This window comes from Misgurnus anguillicaudatus, chromosome 24, assembly GCF_027580225.2.
Source record: "Misgurnus anguillicaudatus chromosome 24, ASM2758022v2, whole genome shotgun sequence".
NCBI classification, from domain to species: domain Eukaryota; kingdom Metazoa; phylum Chordata; class Actinopteri; order Cypriniformes; family Cobitidae; genus Misgurnus; species Misgurnus anguillicaudatus.
This window is the reverse complement of record NC_073360.2, coordinates 47,646,466-47,673,722: the sequence shown is the minus strand read 5'-3', so window position 1 is coordinate 47,673,722 and position 27,257 is coordinate 47,646,466. Positions and strand designations below refer to the sequence as shown.

The following is a 27,257-nucleotide window of genomic DNA, read 5'->3' as shown; positions in this document are numbered from 1 at the left end:
GAGTTGGTGGATATTCTGTCAGAGACTGCGTGAACAATGTTATGAACAGGTATGTATTTCTCTTGAATTGTGTAATCCTGCATAATATTTCAGGAATATTTGTTGATTACCACCATTAACCCAGCTATTTATATTACTTCAATTCAGGATTTAATCCGTCACACATCACTTGTTGAGAAGTTTTAATGTTCGTAGTGGCTCAAACAGTCAGCCATACTGAAAACAAGAAATCAAAACATAATTTCAGTGTAAGCCATTACTTGTCATCAAAACTTATGGATGAGGATATAGTTTATAGCACTTGTTACATGGTAGATGAGTAGTTGTGAATTGTTAAAACCAGTGGCGAACCGTGAGTACTTCAGCTGGGCCTTCAAAATATGCAATGAAGTGCAAATGCCTCTCCATGCGCAATTACGCATGGCGCAATAAATGAAAGTCACAGTCATTACTATCCTCAAGTAAAACTGTCAGGAAGTGAAAGTATAATTAAACCCATTATTTTTCTCGTGTTCACGTCTGATATGCGCAGCGCAGCTGCACGCGCATCTCTCGGCTGTGCTCTTCACGAGTACCCGCTTAAGTAATTTCGTTTTTACCTCAGCCCTATCAAACTAGCCACAACGTCAATCACGTTTTCTGCCATTTACCTCAACCACTCTCACCGCAGAGATTCGGGCCATTAGACGGTCTATGATTAGGACTTCTTCTTCTTTGGTGTTTTACGGCAGCTCGCATCCAGCTTGTTGCATGATTAGGACTTCATGAAGGCTTACAATGCTTTGTTTTTTACCCGCCCACTTGAAATCAAAGCGTGATTGGTCGATTTGCCCGTCACTCTCCACACCAAAACACATAGCTTGGCCTTCCTTGGGATTCTTGAAGTCCTAACCAATGAATGAGCCAGTTTACCGGGCCTTAATAGAGACAGACGATTCTGATTGGATATGAACCTGACAGTAAGCTTAACGTTAGAACATAGATGAGAGAAAATATATTACATGTATTAAATTAAATTAAATATAAATTTAAATATGTAAAAACATATTTTTATTGAATACTTTATTATTTATTAGTATTATTATAAAAAATATTTTTATTAATTTTTTTAGGCCTTCTCTGAAGGCGTAGAAGGCCCTGAAGGTTCCCCACTGGTTAAAACATAGTTTATGTTTGAACATTGCATGCAATTGCTATGTTGCACATTACTGTTAATTGTGATTTATTGACCATTTAGGTAATTTGTCTAAGGTGTAATCTTAAAAGTAATCATACATTTCTTTCACAGAATGATGTCTAATTGTCTTATGGCCAAGTTTAATATGAGGGGTGGTGGACATCTGGAAAAGAAGGCTTTTAAAGGCACACCTTTGTATTATGTTATTCAAGGTAATGTAGGGAATATGTTGATCTAAAAAAACTTGTTTGTGTATATTGATGTAATTTTCATTGCTATGATTTATGTATTTAGGGGACATCACAGCTCACCTGTCTTTATCAGAAATATCCTGTTCATTTTTTGACGATTACAAACCTAGTTCAGGGTCTTTCTCAAGGGCACCACAGTGGTTTTGTAGAGGGAGAGGACAAATGCTGTTTCCCCCACAACTGATCTAACACTTATTTAATGCAGAACATCTTTTATACTATATATTGTATTGTATTTTAATTGTATTTATTTTAAAAAGAAACATATTCTTCTCTTCCCTCAGATGCTGTAAAGAGGTGGAGCCCAAATGCCAGAGACTCATAAATAGATGCAGCTATGGCAGACGACCTCAAGCAATCTTCAGGAAGAGCTGTGGTTTGTGAATACACTAAATAAGCCAAACAGCTGTAATGTGTAAAAGAGAGAGTTCACCCAAAATTGAAAATTGTTATAATTTTCTTACCCACACGTTTCAAACCTGTATACATTTCTTTTTTCTGCTGAACATAAAGATTGAAAAATGTTTGTAACCAAGCTAACTGTCAATAATTTTTTTTTACAATTGTAGTAATGGGTTGAGAGATCTGCTTTCTATTCTTTCAAATATCTTTGTGTTCAGCAGAAAAGTTGTTTGAAACATAAGATAGAGTAAATTACTAAATAATCATTTTTGGGTGAACTATCCTTTTATATAATAAAGTATTTTGAAATTGTTATTATAGTTAAACGGTTTAAAAAAAATAAAAGTGCTAAATCAGAACATGCTTCTTTTTTTTGCTTATGTCCACAAATAATGTGTTCTTTAATGTGTTTGTGAAATACACGTGATTACAACGTTGTAAAGACGTTCAGGTTTGACTGGACTGAATTTGTGTATTTTAAGAACCTTAATAATTGCCTATTACAAAGTAGCCTGTTTTATCTGCATGTTTAAAGGAGCATTTCACCCATAGAAACATTAATCTTTATTGAAAGTGTGTCATATTTGTAGTGGAAATGTAACATACATTTCGAATTTGGTGCCTATTTGACCGAGAAAAGGGGTGTTTGTAGTCTCACTCCTTCAACAAAGATATAGCACTTCCTTCTTTCAATGATGCAAAATGATGATTTTTACATCATTGAAAGAAGGAAGTGCAACACTGAAATCTGTATTTCTCCTGCATCAGTGCCAACTGAGGAAATTATGCATGACCATTCAAAAACATGACTGGGGTTCTAACTATACAAAGATTAATGCAAATGGGTGAAGTGTCCCTTTAAGTGAGTATAACGCCTGAATTAAGCAGAGACTCATATTACCGTCCAGAAGAGGACATTTTTAGACGTGCACGGACCGTGCAGAAAAGATGTGTGATTCACGGTCAGATGACGTCAAAGACGTCGGTTGGATTTTCATTTTGGAACTATTTTTCAACCATGACGGGACGTGACGAGCGGACGTCTTTTCAACGGTCATCACACGTCCAAATGTTTGCTGGGATGTAACATTCATCTAACGTTCAGACAACACAGAAATGTTCTTAGAACGTCAAGAAAACTGAACACTTTTTATATTGGCAGAATGTTGGGAAGTTTTTTGAGATTGACTGCTGATTTATGTACAACATTAAGAAAATGACTTTTGTTAGAAAAGAGTCTTCCAAAGTAAGAGTTCAAAATAAAATCATAAAATAATTAAATTCATTGTATTAAAGCAACACAATTGCACTGTTGCACTTTTAAACCTCATGTGGGAGCCGTAAGCCAATCTTACATGGAAAACTACATAGTGTTGCTTTAATATGTAAACAGTCATCCGATTGTTGTTAGTTTACTTACTGAAGTTTTTTGATTTCTTTTATCACAAGCTGCAGTCTCACAATAACTTCATCTGCTGTATTTTTATCTCCAATAAATGGTTTTAGATTAAGTTCATCCAAATGCTGCTCAGACATCAACAACACAAAAACTAAAGCTGCCCACTGTGAAGAGGAGAGTTTTGTCTCTCCTACTGATGAAGATTTCACATAACGTTGAATCTCCTGCAGCAGTGAATCATCACCCAGTTCATTCAGACAGTGAATCAGATTGATGGATTTCTCTGTAGACAGATTCTCATTCATCTTCTGTTTAATGTACTCAACAGTTTTCTCTTTCTTGTAGGAGCATCTTCTCATCTGTGTCAGTAGATCCTGTAAGAGAATCTGATTGGACTCCAGTGAAAGACCCAGAAGAAAACGCAGGAAAAGATCCAGATGTCCATTCTTACTCTGTAAAGATTCATCTACAGCTCGCTGATGCAAACTGATTAATAAATACTCTTTTAATGATTTATGTTTTATTTTGCCCAAAACTTTAGAAAACTGATTTTCATCAAACACATTTCTGTTGTTGTCTGTGAAGGAGATGTGAGCATAAAGAGCTGCTAGATGTTCCTGGATGCTGAGATGAACAAAGCAGTAAACTTTCCCCTGATACAAACCAAACTCCTCTCTGAAGATCTGAGTACACAATCCTGAGTACACTGATGCTTCTGCTACATCAATGCCACACTCTCTCAGGTCTTCATCATAGAAGATCAGATTGCCTTTCACAAGCTGCTCAAAAGCCAGTTTCCCCAGTTTGAAGATCATGTCTTCATCTTTCTTCTCATAGTCCTTCTGATGTTTGATGTTTGTCTGAATGATCAGGAAGTGTGTGTACATTTGAGTGAGAGTCTTGGGGATCTCTCTTCTCTCTGCTTCACTCAACATTCTCTCTAGAACAGTGACTGAAATCCAGCAGAAGACTGGGATGTGACACATGATGTAGAGACTCCTGGATGACTTCAGGTGTGAGATGATTCTGTTGGCCAGTCTCTTTTTTCTGATTCTCTTCCTGAAGTATTCCTCCTTCTGTAGATCACTGAATCCTCGTACCTCTGTGACGCGATCAACACACTCAGAGGGGATGAGATCAGCTGCTGCTGGTCTGGAGGTGATCCAGATGAGAGCAGACGGAAACAGATTCCCCTTGATGAGGTTTGTCAGCATCACGTCCACTGAGGTTGATTCACTTACATCACACAACCTCACACTGCTGTGAAAATCCAGAGACAGACGACACTCATCCAAACCATCAAAGATGAACAACACTTTATATTCATCACTGAAGATTTTCATTTCTTTTGTTTGTGGGAAGAAAAGATGAAGAAGATCTAAAACACTGAGTGTTTTGTTCTTCATCAAATTGATCTCTCTGAAAGGAAGTGGAAATATGAGGTGGACGTCCTGATTCTCTTTCTCTTCAGCCCAGTCCAGAATGAACTTCTGTACAGAGACTGTTTTTCCAATGCCAGCGACTCCCTTTGTCAGCACACTTCTGATGTGTTTGTCTTGTTCAGGTAAAGGTTTAAAGATGTCATTACATTTGATTGGTGTCTCCTCTGTTGTTGTTCTTCTGGATTGTGTCTCAATCTGTCTCACCTCATGTTCATTACTGATCTCTCCACTTTCACTCTCTGTGATGTAGAGCTCTGTGTAGATCTCATTCAGTAGTGTTGGGTTTCTCTTATTTGATGTTACCTCATACAAACACTCAAACTTCTTCCTCAGATTTGATCTGAATGTCTTCAGGACTTTATTAGGATCATCATAGCTGTAAAATATCAATAAAACAGAACATAATTAGGTTCATATAATCTATCAATTATAATTTACAACAGCACTTTTCAGCATCTAAAGAAAGCAAAAATTATCAGACATTTACCTGAATTCAGGACACATGTTTACATTATATTCTTGTGGTTGATTAAGAGTCTTATCGATTTTCCTCTTCTTACAGATGACTTCTGGTCTTGATGGCAGGAATGAGCTTAAACATCATGATTTTATTAATATTTATATTTGTATTATACAAGTATGCAGTTTTATTAAAGCAATAAGCCCTATGAAGCTGTCATTTATAGTAAATTTATAACAGTTGTGTTATAAGCCATGATGCAGAGTAGAGTTAAATTCACTTTAAAACAGCGTCACAGGGCTTATTGCTTTATCAAATGGTAATTTCATGTACCTGGCAAGGTTTAGTAAAACAAACACACAAGAAGCAAAATGTAATGATATTGAAAACAAATGTAGTTCTTTAAAAAACTATTTAACAAAGTTTTACAAAGCAGCACAGATGCAGCAACAATGACCTACAGTACACTCATTTCCACCAGGCTGGCACTGTATTGACACCAGCAGTGAAGTGAACGCTCGGTCATAAGGTGGCACTCGTTCAGTCCCGACTGACGCACTAAAAAAAGAGCTAAATGCACAACATCACCAGTGACCTGAATAGCTTGTTGTTAAGTTATATTACTATATATGTTATGTGCTATATTATATTACTTCCCCGCTTACGCACTTCAAGGAAGACAAGAGCTGGTATTTCAGAAATTCTTTGCTTTTTCATCCAAAATATAAAAAACATGCTTAAAACTCTTTGTTACGAATAATTACTTTAAACAATAATTCATAATCAGTTTATGTCCTACATATATATTTTTTCTACTATATTAAAGCAAAACATCTTTGTAATATCCTAATGTATACAAATACATACATATAAACAATTTTTGTAGTGTTTAGCTTGGAAACTACTGTTATCAACCATATTTTTACTTAAGGATTTATTTGAATTATTGTAAACTTTCTTTTTACTAGTGTTACCATGGTTTTGCTGTTGTAAAACTGCATCAGACAATCATGCTTCACTAACATATTAATATTACACAGTGTTTTTGAACTGTAAATTTTAATTTTGGCATTCAACGATTAGTATATACGTAACAATTTGTCTCTGCCTACTAACATAACCAGTTTCTTGGTTCAAGACCAGCAAGATTTTAGGGCCAAGTTGAAACAAAAGTCTTGGGCCTCATTTATAAAGCATGCATATGCACAAAACGAAAACATGCATACGCCGCTTCCCATGAAAAGTTTGTGATCTATAAAATTAAACTTGTGGAAGAATGTGGGCACCTGTAAACTCCGACCCATGCGTATTCAAATTCTGGAGACAAAGGGAATTGGCGACACAGACAGTGAATTCTTGAAATTAAAGGTATAGCGGAAGATTTTCCAGAATTTTTGAAAAGAACCACACCTCCACTTTTAAAAAAAGTGCACATGCCCAACACTCTAATGCCTATTAACGTCTGCACGAGAGAGATCATGCACGAGCCTAGTTCTTCCCTTCGCTCTGTTTACAAGTTGCTGTAAACATTAAGATGTTTATCGTGTCTGCGCGGTTCGTGACTTGTGCCAGGGCTAACATCGCTAATTATAGCTTACATCAACTTTTACTAGCAGTGATTTTAAATGGATTTCTCCAAAAAGCATGACAAACTTCACCTGTCGAGTAGAAACTTCGTGACTGAGATATCAGTGAGAAGCCCAACCTGTGTGAAATAGTCTCCCAAAAACACGCTGGCCTTGTTTCTTTCTTCAGAGGACTTTCTCTTCTTGTCATACAATTCGTAGACACCTTTTCTCTTGCGACTAGGGGTGTAAAGATTAATCGATTCGTATCGATGCATCGATTATACAGGTGCCGATTCGATGCATCGATGCGTTCGCAAGAGGATTGATTATTAATGTGTTTATTTTGCCGCCTGTCTGCTCGCCTAACCTCATTGTTATCTTCTATGTCACACCGCTTCACACGCGTTATTTATGTTTCACAGTCTGTTGTTCACACACATTGCTAAGTCTTTTAAAAGCGATGGAACCGTCAGTGCAACACGCAATTTCTGTTTGACCCTTGGTCTAGCCCACAGCTGGATGAATTGAGACGCAGCAAGTGACCCGTGCTTTCTAGATGAGACAGAGGTTTTCATAAAAATAAGACCATTAAAGGAGCGGTGAATCAAAAACTCAATTTTAACTTGATAATTTGTTATATAAGAGGTCATCATACTTAACTTAACATCCTGCAAGTTTCAGAACTGAAAACGTCCGTGCTACTGAAATATAACCGTTTTTGGCACCAAGCCAGCTAAACACTCCAGTGAAAAATTCGGAAATCTATGACGTCAAAGTAGAATTGAAACACCTCCCCATAACCAAAAGGACAAGTCTACTTTTGTAGCCCCGCCCACAGCTTTGCGTGACACACGTGTGTCTTAACGAGTAAACATGTCTTTAAAGATTGACAAATGTAACCAAAATGACTTTTAAATACATTTTTTTCTGAGAGACTTTTATTTTGACGCGGTGATCTGTTATGATACCATGGAAACGCATTTTCGGTTGTGGAAGAACCGCGTGGGAACAACACAGAAGCTAAATACTTCAATTCGGAGGCTTGAAACATAACATTAGCAATATGCGTGGATAAAGTTTGCTTTTGAAGAAGTTCCAGCTCGTGTGGGGAGCGTTTGTTAACGTTGTGTACATGGATTCATTTGTAAAGAAGTCGATGCTGGATTTGCAGAGAGACTCAGAAGCACCACTTATATTGGATCTGACAACAATGACACAGCAGTATAATTCACAGTAAGACATTTTACTTTATTTAAGTTACTGCGTTTCACTATTGCTTTGTTAAAAGAGATTGCTTGATATGTCCTGTTGTAACATCTGTGTCTAAACACGTTTGTTTGACTGTTTTAATTTACTAAAAACATTAAACGATTAATAAAGGTACAACACTTAACAATACGACTGTAATTTAAAGGTAGAAATATACAAAGTTAGTTATAAGGAAGGATTTATCAGCCGCAGTTTAGATTCTGATGCCCGTTTACTGTGTTGTATATGGTAATTTAGGCAAGTTGCGTTTGAAAGGTCAAACACTCAACAAAGCTTATTTTTAATCATATAACTGTGGTATTTAACATTACGTGAATGTAAAAGCAACCTCACAAGCACAATAGAAATATACAAAGTTATTGATAAGGATTTATTAGCCGCAGTTTAGATTCGGATGCACGCTTACTGTGTTTTATACGGTAATTTAGTCACGTCGAGTTTTGTTTCTACTTTAATATACGTATTGTCATTTATGTGTATCATGTTTAGCACCCAGAATCTTTTGTGTCTCAAACATATTTGTGTTCGGCTGCTATTTTTATCACATTAATGTTTTTAAAACATTTCCCTACATGTAATGACGGGGAACAAAGCTGTCCAATCATAGCAGTGGGTGTTTACGTTCAGGTCTTCAATGCGGCCCGCCCCTTCAAACGAACCATTTCTCAAGACAGCCACTAATCCATGTTACAAAATAGCCTATTACTTATTGCTTTTTATGTTTTTGAATGTAAAAACCATGCGAACATCATAAGTAGACATCAGACAACAGTATAAAACAATAAAATCAACAAATTCACCGCCCCTTTAAGCTCATGTCTAGCGAATCCAATGCTCTTAATGGTCATTAAACATCTACCGTCCCAAATCCATAATCTAAAGCAAAGATGCGTCTTCATTCACTTATTGTTTTGTTTTTAAAGCATGCCGAAATGACACAAAATAGATTGCTTGATGTTAAAATAATTATTAAAAGAGATAAAGTTCTGGACCTGATTGATGTTAAAAGAGTTATTAAGATTGACTCAAAAGCGATCTACCAGATGCTGTTGTCTGACGCGCATGCACACAAACGCGCGATTGCGTGACCCTGATATAGACATCTAAAATTACAGTTTTAAAAATATCTGTTTTGACAAGAATTCACGCAGGTATGACCTATAATCTGTTATATCTGAAGTAAATGTTTGGTTAACTGTTGAGGAAAAGCATCTGTTGTGTAACATTAGGCTATATTAAACCCTTGCATTAGCCTACATCTTAAAGTGGTCTGTCTTAATGTTGAATTTAAACAATACAAAAAAACATAAATTTAACACATAGTGATATTGTTTTTGCTTTGCGTAAACAGGTGTAGTTCTGTCATGTTTTGTCAGATTCCCACAAATCATGCATTGTTTTGAAGTTTTTTAATGTTAAAATATAAATAACTAATTTTAGAAAATTTGCTCATCCCAACTCAATTTGCCAGCACAGGTCAGAAATGATGCAGCAGCAAACAGAAATGGAGAAAGAACAAGGTCTTCTAAAGGGAAATTAAATATAAAACTATGACTGATGGTTCTGTTGAAAATGTAAACAGGCTGTTGTAAACATACATTTGCATATAGCATAAATATTTGTCCAAATCCATGTTGATTAGAGCATTAAAAACTTGAAAAGTGTTAAATTTAGGTAAATTTAGAACAGATAAAAATGTGACATTAATTTGCGATTAATCGCGAGTTAACTCATGAAATCATGCAATTAATCTAGATTAAATATTTTAATATTTTGACAGCCCTAAAAAATATCAAGTATTGAATCGGATCCAATTGGATCACGGGGAATTCTGAAGAATAGAAAAGAATCGAACCGTTGACCTAAGAAATCGGTATCGGATTGAATGGTCATGAAGGCGCCGATTTACACCCCTACTTGCGACTCTCAGACTTTTGGAAAAAACGCGGTGAAAACGCGAGCTTCAATGAATGGCTGAAACCATAGACCACCACACACACATACACACCTGAGAGTGTGCATGTGCAGAAAGCAAACCTAGGGAAGAGCACCTACGACGGCCTTACGTAAACATCATCAGAATGATTGACAACTGGGATGACGAATAGTCTTGATGATCCACCCAGAAAAAGAAAATGTTCCGCTATACATTTAAGTAAGATTGACTATTTATGGTTAAAATGGGTGTACAGGGCAGGATATGAGGCTGGTTCACGTGCGCACACTTACAAATGATCTGTGACTTATAAAGATAACATTACCCACAGGTGTGTGTATGCATGGTTTGATGATAAATCAGAATATTTTTTGGCGTAAACCTTTTTTGGCATTTGGGCGTAGTAAAACTTTAGTAAGGATTAGGAATCGGTACGATCGGTATTGGCCGATAATGGCATTAAATGACTCGATCGGTGCTCGCTAAATCTGCCGATCTCATAAACCGATCTTTCTGTTTACTTTTGTCATCAAAAGGATCCTGAATGCGGCTGCAATTAAAGACATTTTTTACGTAGCACGAGCATTTTTACAACCCGTTGCTCGTGTGCGACGTGCAGACTTGTATGTCTCTCTTTGCCTTTACAGAGATATGCATATTTTCTATGAGGACGTGCTCCGGTAAACAGCGCGAGGCGTCTTCACATCCCCATCAAACAGCGTATACAACACACATCTATCACGGACAATTGCATCCTCATGCCAAAAGTTTCTTATTTGCATACGTCTTAAAGTTTTGAGCGTTTAAACTTTTATTTTTCTCACAGCTGCTTGTCTGCGTTCGGCCGCCGCCCACACACACACAGCAGCCTGTCATCAGTGCACGTGAACAGAGCGATCTCTCTCTCACTCTCACGTCTTAAAGCTGCAGTAACCTAATTAATTTCTCAATAAAATCACTCTCTGCTCTTGACTTAAGAATTTTAATACTTCATACGAATGCGTGTATATTTAATTAATACAGTAAAGACTGTGAAGTGTTTTATTTTCAGTACTTTTAGGAGACATAAGCCTTTTTAAAGCCATATTAAATTTCTCTTTGCAGAATACATTTTTGTTGTTCTTATTTATTTGAGTCTCTATTAAAACAATAATATACATAATTACTGCAAGTAATATAACAAAGGCAAAATCCGTGGTATTATTTTATTTAGAAAGATTGTAACACTTACAGTCATCAAAGAGCTTGCATATCAGCTTTTTAAAAAATCGGTATCGGAATCGGTATCGGCCGATCACGAAGATTGCAAATCAGTGATCGGTATCGGCTGCAAAAATCCTGATCGGAGCATAGTAAGGATCCTACGCAGAGTTTTCTAAATGTGACCACAGGCCACCTTACCTGACCAAGATCTTTATGTGTGAAAAAGTGAAGCCCCGTTCAAGATTGAGTTCCAGCACTGGTGGAAAAGTGCTACAAATGGTGTAAAATACTGATGTAGAACATCACATGTGTATCTTTGTAGAGTAATTAACAAAGGCTTTCCATTACCAAATCGTAATCAAGGATTGGATCTGTTTTGTATTCAATATGTTAAAATATTTATATATAAAGATGTTATACAACAATAACATGGGTTACATAAACGACAAAAGTACCTAATAGTAGGCCCTCTATCATCAGATTTGAAGTGTAATGGCCAAACCATAGACCGATCACTCTTCATAGACACACAGCTGAACTCTGGATCTGATCTCTTCTGATGATCTGAACTATAACACACAACAGATTTAATATTTTTTAAGAACCATGTTCTAAAACAACTGCACTTTGTAGCATCTTAACCAAAAATTATCTTAAAAAACTTTCTTAGAATTTACCTGAATCCCGGACACGTGTTTACATCATAATCTTGTGCTTGATTGATAGTCTCATCAATTTTCCTCTTTTTACAGATGACTTCTGTTTTGACTGGTCTGGGTGTAAGAATTGTATGAATACCATAATATTATTATTTGTATACATCATTAAACCATCATGATTACTGTGATTGCATGAATCTGTGTTTTAGTGTAACTTTTAGAAAAGTTTATGGGCTTTATAGGTTTATTGTTTTACTAAACATTTTTATCTCACATATAGCTGTGATGGCATAAATTGAGAAATTATGCCACTGATTTTGAAATCCGTTTTTTAGGCCTTTTATTTAAGAATGTTGATTATATCCAGCCTGGTTAATTGTGGGTGGGGCAATCTTAGGGTTGTACGCGTCATGGTAAAAATGAAAATATTTTTATTAAAAACACTCAATTAAAACTTTCTTTTGAAGAAACTATGACACAAAAATGAACAGATACTAAATACTATTTATGAATGTAATGTTTTTTAACAGAAACCTCAAACAGAAATAGTGATGAAGTAAAACTAAAGGGTTAATAAACACAAACTGAAGCGATTTCTATATGACGCACTCTACTGTACTTTTAAGCATTGATACAACATAAATGTATAATACAACGTGCATAATATATCTGCACAAAATGCAAGCCTTTAACTAAGTTATGTACTAGACAGAAAGTTTAACTCGTGTTGTGTATGTGCACCATAACAGTGTGCTTTTAACACGTTCAGTAAAATCACTTCATAACATTAAGCAGATTTAAGTATTTTGCAATCGTTTTAGCGATTAGCTGTGTCGTGTCGTCCCCTCACCTGTTCTCAGTCAAGATGTTATGTTATTTTTTTCAGTGTAGTAAAACGTCTCGGTTACGTATGTAACCCTCGTTCCCTGAAGGAGGGAACGGAGACGTCACGTCATGACCAACGAATTGGGAACTCGCTTAGAGAGACCAATCTGCTTCGAATACTACTAAAACGCCAATGAACTTGGCATTGAGATATTTGCATAATGCTGGCGCCGCCCCGCCAGGTGCGTATATAAGCCACAGGTGCAAATGTAGAAATCAGCTTCTTTTTCGCTGAGAAAGCCGGAAAGTGTGACCGGCCGATAAACAGCAGGGAGCAGCCCTGTGGCGACGGGACGTGACGTCTCCGTTCCCTCCTTCAGGGAACGAGGGTTACATACGTAACCGAGACGTTCCCTTTCAGTCGGTCACTACGACGTCACGTCGTGACCGACGAATTGGGAATCCCTACCAAAACGCCACTGAGGGCTGACCTCTTCCAGTGTCTGCGTAAAGCCCTCCGGTTCCACTTAAGGATAAGGAGAATTAGGTTTTAAGGCAGAAGGCCGGGCACTAGATGTTCCTTTAACCCACAGTAGTGCCAGCGACTGGGAAGCGCCCTATCTGAGCGGTATAGGGACGCTGCGGAAGCCACCGCCCCGTTAAGGGCTATTGGTGGGCGAAAGTCAACCGTAGTTGAGGTATAAATGACAGCCGTGGCTGTGTAAGCAAAGCAGTGCTCTGCTGAGGGAAACGTGGGCTAGTAGGATTAACCCCACGGAAAAATACTCACAAAGGAACCCGGTGGGACGCAATGTGGATGCCCGAGCCAAACACAGGTTCGCGAGGATGCAGCTAGTGAAAGGCTGGCAGCGGATGCTCCGCAACATCAGGCTGCCAAGGCAGCGGAGGAAGGCAAAACAAATTATTACGCATTTTTGCCTCGATGGCCTTCCATACTGAGCTCAGTTTGGAGCAGCAGTCGGAGGCTGCAAGCCGACCTGCGAGCCTGTTTCCTGTGCTTCCCCTAACGAGGAAAGGACACGAGAGGAGACAGGCTCGACACGAACACTGTAAAATCTAATGAACGTATTAGGTGTCGCCCAACCAGCAGCTCTGCAGATGTCTGTTAGCGAGGAACCACGAGCGAGTGCCCAAGATGAGGCAAAACTTCGTGTGGAGTGCGCTCTCAAATTAAATGGACAAGGAATGCCCTGCAGATTATAAGCAAGGGCGATAGTATCAACTATCCAATGAGACATCCTCTGCTTAGTGACAGCTTTCCCTCTCTGCTGACCACCGTAACAAACAAAGAGCTGATCTGAGGTCCTAAGGCTTTGTGTGCGATCCACGTAGATGCGTAACGCTCGTACGGGGCATAATAAAGCCATGGTTGGGTCTGCCGCCTTCGCGGGCAAAGCTTGCAAGCTCACCACCTGATCTCTGAAGGGAGTGGTGGGAACTTTGGGCATGTAGCCTGGTCTGGGTCTCAGTGAGACAGCAGGACCAAACTGAAGGCACGAATCGTCAACAGAGAATGCACATAAATCCCTTACTCTCTTCACGAAAGCCAATGCTAGCAGGGTCAGAGTTTTCATTGACAAAAGCTTCAGACTCGCAGACTGCAAAGGCTCGAACGCGGTACCTGTAGTAGGGCTTCAGCACCATGGACAGGTCTCGGAGGAATAGAGGGAGGGCGCGAGGGGTTTAGCCTGCGAGCGCCTCTTAAAATCTAATAACCAAATCATGCTGGCCAACTGATCTGCCGTTAATAAGTGAGTGATGAGCAGAATAGCGGCGATATCAACTTTAATGGTGGAGGGTGACAGCCTACCATCTAACCTATGTTGAAGATATCTAAAAGCACAATGTTAAGCATTCTCTGGGGTCCTCGTGTTGCGAAGAGCACCAGGTGACGAAAAGGGTTTCATTTAAGCGCGTAAGCCGTCTTGTGGACGGTGCTTGTACCGCGTCGATGGTGTTAGATACCGCTTGCGATAAATCACCTAAACCTTGCGCGCACTCAACGACCATACATGGAAATCCCACAGGTCGGGGCGCGGGTGCCAAATGTGCCCCTTCCTTGAGAAAGAAAGTCCTTCCTCCGGGAAATTTGCCAGGGAGGGGCTGTCGCGAGGAGCATTTACTCTGAAAACCAATTCCTGGTCGTCCAGTACGGGGCGACTAATAAAAGGCTCTACTCGTCCTGCCTGACTTTGCACAGTGTCTGTGCGATTAAGCTCACTGGAGTGAATGGGTATTTGCGCGTCCCCCGCGGCCAGCTGTGTGCCAACGCATCCACGCCGAGGCTGCCCTCGGTTAGTGAATAAAACAGGCGACAGTGGGTATCGTCCGGTGACGCAAACAGATATATCTGCGCACGACCGAACTTCTTCCAAATTAGCTGAACCGTCTGGGGGTGGAGTCGCCATTCGCCGGTGCGCGCAGCTCGGGAAAGCGCGTCAGCCGCTGTATTGAGCGTACCCGGGATGTGAATGGCACGAAGGGACCTCAGATGCTTCTGACTCCAAAGGAGGAGATGACGAGCGAGATGCGACAGGTGACGAGAGCGCAAAAACCGCCTTAACGGTAAATAACGCAACAGTCGCAATGATGTCGGTGTCGGCTAATACATCCTTCCCTCGCATCACCATAGCGGAGCGTACAAGTCCCAGATATACAGCGCACCGCTCACGGCAGTTGGGGTGCTATGCACACCCCTGAAACTGCAAGCCCGTCATACGTGGCTGCTCATCCCGTGCTGGGGGCATTGAATGTGCTACAGAATGCCAGGAGACCCGACTCAGGGGCATATCTTGCTATAAGAAATGCTGGGTCAGCCACGGGGTAAAATTGAAATGACACGCAGGTGTAATGGTTACACAGTGTATGCCGTTGCGCCACGCTCTCCTCGAGACTCGATCATAAAACCAATGCTGAAGCGGTCTCATATGAAGCAGCTCGAGCAGTGTCACAGCCGCAGCATGCTGTCATATGTCCAGGAGCTTCTGAAATTGTTTCAAAGGGACCGCGTACTTCCCTCGAATTAAACCGAGGCAAGTCAGAACTGACTGGTTGCGCGCTATTGTAAAACACGCCAAAAAATCGACCGAGTCTATTTCCATACTGAGAAAAAGATCCTCTTCACGGGGCAAAGTTGCTCCTTTCCCAGCTGACCTGATGACTTAAACGAGCGAGATGCTGAAGCATTAAATCTCTGTGTTCGCGCACGTCTGCCAAGAAGGCGCCATTATAGTTGACGTAAATATAAGCAGAATGCGAACAACGCTCTCTCTCGGAGGTTTTAATGCCGTGACTAGCACTTTCATGGAGACACGGGGAGAGAGAGACAGCTCGAATGGTGTACTTGGTATTAATATGCCCACCCCATGACGCAGAGCGAATAAACGGTCTAAGGCGAGGGGAGATGGACACATGAAGTACACGTCTACAGGTCTAAGGCTGCAAACCGATCTGAATATTGAAATACGAGCCTCGGCGTATCATCCTAAAGGATCACATTTGTAGAGCCGGTGCGTAAATAAATCGGTCGTAACGCACCGCGTATTTTGGGTAATATGAGATAAAGGCTGGAAAAAACCTTATCATCATTCTCGGTAAGAGGGACCGGCTCGAAATGTCCTTCGCCAGCAGGACATCGACTTCTGCACGCAGTACATGTGCATCGGACGCTTTCACTATAGTGAAACGAATGCCCGTAGAATTTGGGGGAGTGCCGGTAATTGTATTTCGTTACCGAGGCGGACAGTGCGTAAAACTCAACGAGACGGGCTGGGAACTGAAGCGAAGCATCCAGAGACCGTACGAGGAGAATTAACGACACTACCGAAGTACCCGCGGTGGGGCAGCGAAGCGAGACAGGTGAAACTGCCGGTGCGTCTGCTGTGACAGCATAAACATCTACAGTATGTGTGTGTGTGACACTGACCTGAGCCCGCTGAGGGTGACGGTCGTCTGGTCTCCTGCGCGGAGAGCGCAGACTCCGAAAAAACACCCGCTGGCGATAGAGGAGAGGTAGGGTGAGCTGGTGTGCCCGCTCACGGCTCTCTCGATCCTCTGGAGACCTGGAGAGGGAAGAGGAATGCACTCTTATGTGTGGTTAAGTGGGTACCGGCTGGACAGCCGGTGGAACAGATGCAAACCAAGAATTTTCCACCCGACCCTCTACCGGGGGAAGGAGCGAATCACCGTCTCCTGAAAAGTGATCCTCTGCCAATCCAGGTCGCCCGTTACTGGACACTTAAACTCCCAATTTTCACGGGAAGCGGCTAAGCGGGCGGGGCGAGCTGCTGACGACCGGTTCCATGCGCTGCCGAGATGGGGTCCGAGGAGGGGAACAGAGGTGGCCGCCGCAGGACGCCGACGGCGAGAGGCAGACTGAGGAGCCGGCGTGGTGGACCAAGGGCAGCTCTCTTTCGCCGGGGCATGACCTAGGAGATCGCCTCAGTCTGCGCAGCGGAGCTGTACGACTCCACGGGCTCGCCGAAGAGGCCGGTCTGTGAGACAGGAGCATTCAAGAAGTTGTTCTCGTCTGCGTCCGTCATGTAAGTCAGACATAGCCAAAGGTGGCGATCTTGAACACTGTGGTGGACATCGCACGACTAAAGGTCGCGGCTTCCCTCGTAAATCTCTAAAGCCTTCGCTTGGTGAACCTGCAGTAATGTTATTGCGTGCAGGGCTGAAGCCGCGTCTCCGCATGCCTGATGGGCAGCGCCCGTAACCGGACGACTGTCTATACAAACACAGAAGGGAAGGGTTGGGTGGTCCCTCCAGGAACGCAGCTGCATCGCAACCCCCCGCTCTACTAAAGGGATCCCCGTCCTTAGCGGCTCCGTTGGTGAGGGAGGTGAGGGGTGAAAGCTGAACGGCCGAGACGGCCGCAAATCACGTCAGCTCTTCGTGCCGTCGGGAAAGGCAGGAGGTGAGGACCGTAGAGGCCCGGGCAGCTCCGAAATACCAATCATATGGGCGGGACGGTTCGGGCGGAGAGGGATTAACCCCTCCAACTCTACCGTTTCCGCCGCTCGAGCGGGCACGGCCGCCATCTCCGGGAAGACTCCGCCTCGGAGGGAAAAGATGGGCACCCCTCTGATGCTGCAGAAGTGACGGGACCAGAAGGAGGTCCAATGGATTCGGCAGAAATCGCAGAACACGACTCTGCAGTCTCCACCGGAGCCTCAACCGGCTGAGGATGACAAGGCCGGTAAGTGAAGGACGCATCCTCCGTCCTACTCAGCGTAGTGATGCGAAGAGCGTCCTGCGAGCGCTTGACAGCCGCACCATGGCGGCGTTCAGCACTGCAAAGGCGCGGACGTCGTTCCCATAGAAACGACAGTCGTCTCCGCAATCCAAGAGAGTATGCTCTCACAGAGAGAACAAAAGCTCTCCACGAACGCAGCCTCGGAGTGCTCGATGCGCAAGCACGAAGACAGCGCTCGTGACCGTCACTGGAATCCCTGTACTTCTCGCACCCAAAATCGCACGGAGGAAAAGCTATCCTGAAAAGGACGCTGATCTCCGAATATACGAGAGAGTGGCTGTCTTTAAAAAGACACAGAGCTCTCACGTATCACTCTTTAGGGAAATCACTCTTTTGGTGCTCAGCTGATGATGCGCACAGGGAGAGGCAACGCACACACTAAACTCAAAACAAAAAATATGCAGAGCAGTGGAATACTGCGAGCGTCCGCTGTGTCAGTACTGCTTGTCAATCAACTTCAGCAACCGTTACATCCAAATGCTGCCACAACCACAAAAAATAAGTAAATAAAACCACAAGATCATTGTTTTCGTGATTGATCATCGATGCCACATTCAAGTACTCGAGCAATCGAGTACTCGTGTCCATGCCTAGTGTTCAATGTATGCGTAGGTTACACATGTGCCTACAGGACAATGTAGTCTGTAGTCCAGTAGATGCATTGCATTTTGGTGCAATGCGCATACGTTGAACGTCTACATACACATACGATTTGATAAAATATAGAACAAAGTCTTATTTCGAATTAAACACAATTTGTGGCTTCCAACAATGCTCAACAAATCATGATGAAGGTCCAGAACAGATCTCTTTTACAAACTGTATTCAATACGTAAAAATGTATACAACAATAAAGCACTTATAATCTATCCATCAATTCTCAAAACTGGCTTGTCAGCATGATCACAGGGGGCTGGAGTCTATCCCAGTATTTTAGGCCAAACACCCTGGACAGATGACCAGTTTATGGCTGGGCTCACACACACAGACACATCCATATACTGTACACTAATTTTAGTTACTCCAACAAAAACAAATCTTGACACAGAGAGAAAATGCAAACTCCATACAAAGAGGCTTCCTGGCTGAGATCTTTCATTTAAAATATGTTCCTTTCTGTGTTGGCAGAGGAGTATGCACTAATTCATAAACTGTTTGTAAAACGTGTGAGTAACTTAGGATAAACTTCACAAAGGGAGAATAAAGTTAATTCTTCTGACGCTAAAATCAGGCCTAGGAGAATAAAGTGAATTTAGGTGAGTCTATTTTTGCAGAGATGTTTGAGAAAAATGCATTGACAGTAGAGAATGAGATGTGGTTTGGAACCACATGTTTATTTTCTTATGTTTGAGGCGGGGTTTACGAATGCCCAGAGCCGTTTACTGGACGCTATGAATGTCTATCAAATGCGTCTGTACCTAGGTCATAGCTAATCGTATCAATTATACCAGATGACGTATGTAGAGCGACATCAATTCAAACGTAAACAACTTTTATCAAGTACGTGTGCACACAGCTGGTAGCTGGTATATTGATATTAAAAAGTAAAACAATTTAGTGACACTGTGACAACCAGAGTAGAGGCATAATGACAATATGATATTAATAAATAACACTTACCATAAATAAGTTAATTGTACTTTGTCTACGATATCTACGACGATGCCTAGCAGGTTGGTCCTATAAAACTCTGTGGCTATCATGTCTTGCCATACACAAACATCCTTCTGGATATGAAATTGTTTAATGCCAAAAGTTTATATATTTTTTTAATAAACTTGCGTTCAAAACTTATAACACTATCTAAGGCTGCATTGAAAAGTAACTTCGCGTCTGCTGCCGTGTTGGATAATTAAAACTGCTTCGGTGTGTCGCATAGACGTCGTCTTCGTCTTTCTGCCCCCTCCCCGTTCTGTGATTGGTTCCCTATTTCAGGGGCAAAAAAGTGTTTTCCTTTGTTTAATTTACTTTCTTGGGCGTCTTTGTTAATATTTGTTTCCTTTATATTTAGGAAATATTTGATTGTTTTTCTTTATTTTGCAATTATAGTTAATAATTGTTAATCATTGGTTTTCTTTTCGTTATGATACGTGTTTCTTGAGTTTTCTTTGTGAGTAACATTATTGTTAAATACATGTTGACGTAGCGCACTTGAGTTTCATGGGTCCTTTATATGTTATTTATACCATGGGTCTGTTGAATGCTGCATCCTATTTGGCTGAGAAATGTTCTATGGGTGTTGATTATTTTTCTGTAAACCGCACACCTAACTTTTCAAATGTCTTAAAAATAGCCACCAGAGCAATGTTTGTGGTAACCATGGTGTAGCGGCACAGTGTCTTAAAAACCGCTAAGGGGCTGAGTGAGAGCAATAAATGGTGACTCGTTAATCATCTTGCAAGTTTGCTGTTTATTCTCCGCATGTTTTGTTTTAATGCAGCAATAACAGTGATTTGACCAAGATCAAATACAGCTTCTCAATAAACAAACAGTCATATATAGCTGTACGTATGTACGGTCAACCAAAAAATATGTGCTCCTGCACTCACCCCCATGCCTCTCACAAACACACGCAGGTGATTTAAACATACATAATTAGGTGACGCCCCATTCTCCCACGGTCACATGACATGGCTCCTACACATGGTCAGAGGTGTAAAGTACTCGAGTAAATGTACTTCGTTACTGTACTTAAGTATTTTTTTGGCTACTTTGTACTTGTACTGAGTATCAAAAATATAAGCAACTTTTACTCTCTACTCAATTACATTTTTGATTGGGTATTTGTACTCTTTACTCCACTACATTTGAAATGCCACTTAACGTTACTCGCTACATTGTTTATTCGTCAAATAAAAACGAGACGAAAGTGTCAGAGGGTGATGATGGATAGAATCTGTGGTCGCGAGGTTAGACGCACACACACACAACTGAGGGACTTCATTTGGCGCTGCGCAGAGCAATCAAAGTACTGCGAGAGCGAATCAAATGCATATGGAGAAGTCTGGTCTCGCGGTACTTTGATGTCAAACGCTGAATGGCTTGCGTTGAGCCACCGTAGCGGGACATCTGCGTGCTGCGTATGTCATAAACTGTAGAGAAAAGTTCGCGTCTGGTCTGAGAGAAGAGATAAAGCGCAAACATATGGATGCATATCACATTTGCTTCTGTCAAGGGACCCTTTGTTAAACATGTGATGCTACAATCAAAACAAAAGTGATGCGCGATTGCTGGAGGGTCATCCCGCAACTCAAAGGCAAGCACAAGCACAAATGTTTATGTACTCTGACGCTACTGTATCAGCTAACCTGAGCTGGTTACATAACTTGATATAACTTACTATATAAGCCAAAATAAACCAGCGAGGTCCTGTACTGATTGCCCGAGTAACTTAAGTACATTATAAGATTGATAATAAGTGTACAATTTCACTGTCCTCACATTTAATCAAGTATGCTGTAATGTATTTACTGTAAAGAGGGATGCATGACGGAAGAAATGTAGTGCACTTAATATGAGATAGTGGTGTTACGTACTACATGTGTTTACAATTAATCTTTCAAATGGACAACTTCACGTTTTTAATATGCATTATCATATTTCTGTTAGTTTAATTTTAGTTTACAGGAATTTTTTAAATATTAAAATTATATCTTTTTTAGGATAAGCCTATATAAGAATATTTGGTAATGTTAACAAGATTTTAATAAAGTATTAGTAATTGTTGAAATTAACATTAACAAAGATGAATAAATGCTGTATAAGTGCAGTTCATTATTAGTTCATGTTGAGTAATGTAGCTAACTAATGTTAACTAATGAACCTTATTGTAAATTGTTACCATATATTTATATCACAAAGTTAGGCTATATATTTTTCAGCATGGCACATTCAAGTACACAATGACACTAGACTAAAATTAAATGGGTTTAAATTAAATTGAATGTAGATTTCTAGACTAAAATCTCATGGCATTTAGTTGAATAAAATTAGACTAAAACTAAATCAATTCAGATGACAAAAATATGACTAAAACTTAATTCAATTTTTGTCAAAAGACTATGACTATGTTTAATCTGTGTTTGTTCTGCCAGGTCAAAATTTTGAGGAGTTTGATTTCTTTTCTATATTAGGAAATAAAACCTCATAAATAAACTTTCTAAGTTTTCACTGCCCAGATCTACAATGTCTCTTTGTGTTGAGGACTAGTGCATCTTTGAGCCAACATTCAGTACGAGTAAAAATACTTAAGTACTTTTAAATTGGGTTACTTTAATACTTTTACTCAAGTTGTATTTAAATTGGTGACTTGTAACTTGTAGTGGAGTAATTTTTACAGTAAGGAATCTGTACTTTTACTCAAGTATGGCTTTCAGCTACTTTTTACACCTCTGCACATGGTATAAGAGGAATAATTGACTCCGGTCCTTTGAATTATTTGAAAATAATGCACCTGCGCGTCGTGCCGCATAACCACCTTGGTGTGCATTATTTTCTTATAATTCAATGGCCCGTCGTCAATTATTCCTTACGTAACCCTTACACAGCCACTCTTGAAGAACTGTTTGTAACATCATAAAAAAGTATATTTAACAGAGCTTCTTCAAGTCTCACCGAATGAATCAATTACATTTCATAGATGTGGAAAAATATCACAAGAAAATGTCTATTCAATTTTACAAAAGGCATCTGGATATTAAAGCATCAAAGCTTAATCAAAACTTTAAAATAAATCTTATACCTGAAATTGTTTTGATTCCTAAAGTGTATTGGCCGCTCCATAGACGGATCACTCTTCATAGACAGACAGCTGAACTCTGTGTCTGATCTCTTCTGATGATCTGAACTATAACACACAACAGATTTAATACTTTAAATTACATTACTAATATTTTTATGAACCATATTTAAAAAAAACATTCTTTATTCAAAAAAGTATTTAAATGAGATTTTGTGGTCATTTAGTTTTAATTGCAAAATATTTTTTGTGGAAACTGCTAAAATTTTCTGTTAATTAGGTATATAAAGTACCTGCATCCTGGAGAAAAATCTTCATGTGTTGATGTTTGTGTTTGATCCATGATGGAGCTGCAGAGGTGAATCTGATCAATCTGATCTCCACAACTGATACTGAATGAAAATAACATTCAGACACAAAATAAACTTAAAATCAGAGTGAATAAACAGACATTATAATTCAGATGAATGAATCAACAATGAAAAAACAATGGTGTCATCAACACAACTACACACAAATTACATCAATTAAATTAAGAATTATGTTAAGAAAACATTCAATACATAACGCTAATATTAAGATAAGAAACAATCCAATATAAATCTTTAACAAAACTATAAATGATGAAGTAAAAAGTGTCTGATCTCACCTGAACAACAATATAAAAGACTGAGCTCATAGAAAGAAACATGAAAGATGTCATTAAAAATTGTTATTCATTAAATATTCATCTTTAAACTCTTCCTGAAATACAAGTGAAAACATTAATATTGTGTTGTTTAAAAATAAATCTCATCTTGATTTCTTTATATTAAAAAACATTACATCTTTTTGTTGTTAAATTCAGAAAACTGAAAATAATGTTGGAGTCTCTTAATGTTTTCCACGACTGTAAATATTGATAGATCAACTTGTTGACAGTAATTGTAAGATAAGAAATGATTTAATTTAAAAGAGTGAATCTGTCCTTTAAAGAAACTATGAATGAGGAAGTAAAAGCGTCTCATCTCACCTGAACACACCTGAACACTCGCTGTCATCACAATCTGACTGGATTCACTTTCTCAAAATACTACAACTTTAACATCAACTACACACAAAAAAAATAGATGTAAAGCTGTTTATACATGTTATATTAATCACTTTGATCATCGATGTGTTAAGAAATCAACTCTACCTGTTCAAAATGGCGGAAGATAAACACGAATCAATTTACTTTCACTTTCATCTGTGACGTCACTATTGTATGAGGAAGTGTTTGAGGTGTTTCTCCCTCTGCTGACAGTAAACAAACATTAAACATCTGATTACAAATAATTTAACAGATTTAATTTATAAACGAGACTTAATCATTAATGTGAGTCAATATGTTTACATTCACTGCATGAAACAAAGAGCACATCAACATTAACAATAATTAAACTCAAATCAAAATGACTCCTCTTTTGTTGAACTAATGTAAGCCTAATAAAGTCATATGAGTTTAATATAATGTAGACTAAGTGATGTTTTATTATTTGTGTGAACTACATTTACATTCATGTATTTATCATAGTGTGAATTTTATCAAGTGTTTGGTTTAATAAACACAGCGAGATCTTAAAAAACACTCACTTTCAGTTTAAAAGATTAATTGTAGATAAAATATAATTGTGCTAACATAAACATTTAATTGAATAAAACGACAAAATATCAGGATAATTATCAGACATTAAACATTAAAAGATGTAAAGAAAACTCCGCCTCCACTGCCACCTACAGGACATTTGTGTTATTACAGTTATTCTGCAGTGTGTCATAGACAATAGAAACATTATTCACAGTTTCTTTATTTTCTCCACTGAAATCTAAAGTGTGTGTTGAATGTGTAGATGAATGAAATGTATAAGATAACTGATGGTGCTGTTCTTAGATCAGATGCAGGGACACTGAGAAACATCAGCAGCAGCACATCCGGCCTGTATCAGTGCACTGCGTCAAACATCATAGGAAAGAGCACCTGTGTCCTTAACCTGCAGGTTGTAGCACGTAAGTGTGTAAGGAGAGACATTACAGACACAAAGAATGTCACATGATCAGATATGAGGTCTGATCACAGCTCTGTCTCGTATCACAGCTCAGACACAGAGTGTGGGTCTGATCACCGGCCGGCACCATCGACACGAGCGTTCTGGCTGTGATCATCTGATGTCTGCTGGTCACACATGTGGATTATACAGGACCCTTGGGAAAGAGTTTTGGTAGATTCTCTAGGCTGACCATACATGCCATTCTTCCCGGACGCTTCCTGTCCAGGATTTCGGTGTGTCTTCCGGAAGTCGTATTTGTTGACTGCATACGCCATTCAGTTAAAAACATAAGACATACAACCGTAGTTTCATTCATACCTTAAAAGATAACGGTTGCTTTCTGTAATAATAATAATAATCCTCTATGACGTATGCAGTCGACAAATACGACTTCCGGAAGACGAACCCGAAATCCTGGTCGGGATGCGTCCGGGATGCGTCCGGGAAGAATGGCGCGTATGGTCACCCTACCCAGCAAACACAGAACGTTCCCCTAACGTTAGTTTTTGGTTATTTTTTTGGGAAGCAAAAAATAACGTTCTGGGAACGTTATTTTTAGTTTTTTTTGCAACCATAAAATAACGTTCCCATAACGTTGCAGGGGGGTTATTTTTAAATAATCTAAAAATAACTTATACAGAACGTTATTTTTTGGTTATTTTTTTGGAACCATAAAATAACGTTCCCATAACGTTGCAGGGTGGTTATTTTGAAAATAACCTAAAAATAACTTATACAGAACGTTATTTTTTGTTTATTTTTTTTGGAACCATAAAATAACGTTCCCATAACGTTGCAGGGTGGTTATTTTTAAAATAACCTAAAAATAACTTATACAGAACGTTATTTTTTGGTTATTTTCTGGAACCATAAAATAACCCAAAAATAACTTATACACAACGTTCTCTAATGGTCATTTTTTGGTTATGTTTTTTTTAGGAAATGAAGTGAATGCATAATTAACCCTCTGGGGTCGGACCCTTTTTGGACACAGTCAGAGGTTCTGACATGCTCTCACATTTGGTCTTTTTTCAGTTGGTTTAAACATAATAATGGCTAATATCACATAACATTGTATTCAGCACAAACTGTGCTAAAATAATATGTGAGTTAACATGTATGAACATGTTTGTATTTTTAAGTAAATGATGTTTATGCGTGGTTAGTAAAAAAAAGAAAACATCAAGTTGCTGAAATAAGGCCAAGAAACACATCCTAAACATTTGTTAACAAGCAAAAAAGTTATCTACTCTTGTAGAGTAGAGAATTTGCTACAAAAAGATGTCAAAACCATGTAACCCACTCATTCACATGAAAAAATACATTGATTTAACTTTTGTAAGACACTTTTTGCTGTGTAAAGGCAATATGCAAGGGAGGGTCAATGGTCATGAATATTGATGTGTTTCACACGTGAGGAGACCCAACCCCCTAATGGCTCAGTGAGGAATGTTGGGACAAAAGAACTGTGACTGTGGGGAGACTTAAAGAGAAAATCTTTTGCTTGTAGTTTAAAAAAAAATAGGTTAAAATAAAGTACAAAATACTTTTTTAGTAAAATAAAAGTCTTATAGGGTTGCAAAAAATGCTAAAAACATGAACAATACAATAGATTTAAGAAGCTTTATTGTAATTATAAATGAAGAAGCTTCATTGTAATTATAAATAATAAAGTAACAATATGTATACATGTAACAATATTCTATATGACCAGTAAAATATGGCTCTAATTAAAAGAAAAGGATTTTAAATGTCAGCTGTGAAAGTTTGGTGTGCATCTAAAAATACTTCCAAATATTAAAAAATAAGGTAGGCTATACATTTGTAAACCATCACACACTGTAACTCTTTGGGAATGGAGTTAAATGTTGTCGTCCCATTGTTCAAAACGTGCGAGTACCAGACGAAGTTGGTGTTGCAGACACATTCCTGAAAACATATCTTAATTAATATCATGTATTTTCAAAGTACAAAGCAACACATCAGTATTACTAATATTGAGAACTTTTTTTAATAATTAATAGGGGTGACCCCGAATAGTTGAAGATTCGATGCATCGGAGAAGCCGGATTCGACTATCAATCTCACAGTCGTTTCTACATTTAAAAGACAAAGCTGGCAATTCTGGCAATACTTTCGTTTTTTATTAATTTCTTTATTTTATTTATAAATCACTCTGGGTTATCTGATGTATCTATTTGGCTTGTGTTTTGTTTTCGTGCACTTGAGGCATTTTGCACATTTGTTCTGCAAGTTGTTACTTCTGACCTTATTTTATTTAAAAAATGTATTTATTATAAACGTAAATTCTGATATAATTTAAGTCTGTACATTTTGGATTGTTTTTCGTTCTATCGATGTTGCGCTATTTCGTTCTGGCCATGTTTGCGCATGCTCTCCCAGCAAACAATGACCTGGCGGTCCGCCGGCGGTTTTTGGGCGGCACGAAGTCAGCGGCTTGACGCGGTCGGACCACCGTCGGGGCACTTTCGGCAAACCGACCAACGTAAAAAAGATGTCGGTCTGCCGGCGTTTCTTGGGTGGCAAGCCACCAGCGGCTTGCCCCTGCTGGACCACCGGT

At 39.3% G+C, this 27,257-nt stretch overlaps 1 protein-coding gene and 1 pseudogene across 1 annotated transcript in view; both read right to left on the bottom strand.

Moving 5' to 3' along the window:
* Window positions 1-27,257, bottom strand: part of LOC129438994 (protein NLRC3-like) — a 469,470-nt gene that overhangs the window by 5,988 nt on the left and 436,225 nt on the right. The window lies entirely within an intron of this gene.
* On the bottom strand, window positions 4,004-22,950 carry LOC141361554 (NACHT, LRR and PYD domains-containing protein 3-like; annotated as a pseudogene).